Below are 1,707 nucleotides of genomic sequence, written 5' to 3' on the forward strand. Positions count from 1 at the left end.
GATAAGAAGCAATGAATATTCTGGTTCAAGACATCAGCAGAACAGTTTATTGTGGCTCCTGACACTGCCTTCTTCCTGCTTTGTTACCAGAGGGAACTTTCTATTTTCTCTTCCTCCTTTTCCTTTATTCTGTTTTAAAAGTTCGGGAGGATGGTTGGGCAGCTTGAAGAATTGTCAGTGGATACGAAGAGATGCTGAAGAAAACAATGAATGAAATGGGAAAGCCAAAAGGGTCACCCTATTCCTGCCTTTCTCAATGGGTTGTAGATTGGTTGTGGGTAGAGAAATTGCTTGGAAAATGAATAGAACCAGAAAAGGAAGAAATAAAAACCTCAGACCTGGGGACTGGGCGAGAGAGCAGGAGCTTCCAGCAGAATGAAATATTTAAACCTGTCTAGAAGGCAGATGTCAGATCCACATAGCACCACACACTTGTGGGTTCAAGTTCTACATCATCTCCTGGGTTGGATGGGGGAGCAAGGAGGGTGTGGCCAAGAGGCAGGGGGAGGCCATGCATGGTGCCAGGGTTAATAAAAGCAGCCCATTTTGAGAGAAAAAGTTTAATCTTGAGCAAAGCTTGTCACCAGAGGAGGGGTGGCATGGGATGACAAAATCACTACTGGGGAGACGCAAGATGGCAGCGGCCAGTTAGCTTGGCTTCTGATCCCAGGACCGAAGTGACTGCAGACTGATTGAGAGCAAGCGGTTCTAGCTCCGGCCACGTGGATATTCCTGCAGCCCAGGGGAAAGCTCCTGGGTTCTGGGCTGCTGGCTTTTATCCTCTGGCCACCCAACTCCTGGGATCAAGGGAAACAGTTGCAGTCTCAGGGGCATGGCTCTACCAGCCACCCTGAAGTGACCCGCCAGACCTCAGGAGCATACAGGATCTCATAAACACCAATCACTTGCCAATCTGATGACTTCTGGGGCTGCTTCTGTTTCATCAGGCTGTTCCTACAGCCACGTGACCAGAACCATCTTCTTTCTCAGCCACGTGGCCAGCTATCTTCCCAGCATGCACAAACACATCTATCTTCCCCTGACTGTCTCCTAGTGAAAAGGCTTTTCTCTTTTCCCTTCCCAGAGTTCTTTTCTGACTACCTGGAAGTCCTGCCTTCCACTTCCTGTCCTTCTGCCCAGCTGATTGGCCAATCAGCTCTTTATGGACAGCTGCTGCATCCACACAGGGCATTCCTCCACAAGGAATGGTCTTGGGAAGAAGCAGTTTGACTCCCCAAGGATTCCATTGTTCAGCCAGGAATTAGAGAGGAAGGTTTCAAGGGAGAAATTGAAATGATGACTTATGTGAAAAGAGATAATGCAGTTTAACCTAGGTGAAAGGATTTCTCACCTATCACTGTTTCCCTGCCTCAAAGGCAATGCTACTGCAGTAGAAAGATCAGGAGGGTTTGGAGCTACAGGAAAACCTGTATTTCGACACACAGTTGTTAATAATATCTATATGGCAGAATCCATCAAGCCACATCACGCGACAGATCTTTCATGGGAGGTTCATTAAGGGAGGGGATACAGAGGAAGCCTCTGGGTTGACGGTGGCAAGAGAGAAAGAGATAGGGAAGGGGACAGAGTCCTTTGTAAGGGGATTCAGCCTGCAGGAAGGAGGAGGGCATGCAACTCATGACCACAGAGGGAAGATGTCACATCTCAGCGGCTAGTGCTAATGTCTCTTGATGTTGTTAAGTTCCT

The 1,707-nt window shown here is 48.2% G+C and overlaps 1 long non-coding RNA gene across 1 annotated transcript; it reads right to left on the reverse strand.

The window, feature by feature from the left end:
* Nucleotides 1–544: 544 nt before the first annotated feature.
* LOC311588341 lies at nt 545–1,153 on the reverse strand. Its single transcript, XR_014776165.1, has 2 exons — nt 910–1,153; nt 545–797 (listed from the first exon to the last, which is right to left on the reverse strand). It is a non-coding gene; the product is annotated as an uncharacterized lncRNA (long non-coding RNA).
* Between the last annotated feature and the right edge of the window lie 554 nt (nt 1,154–1,707).

The sequence above is a fragment of the Acomys minous genome, assembly GCF_964271855.1.
Source record: "Acomys minous genome assembly, chromosome: 17".
Taxonomy (NCBI): Eukaryota; Metazoa; Chordata; class Mammalia; order Rodentia; family Muridae; genus Acomys; species Acomys minous.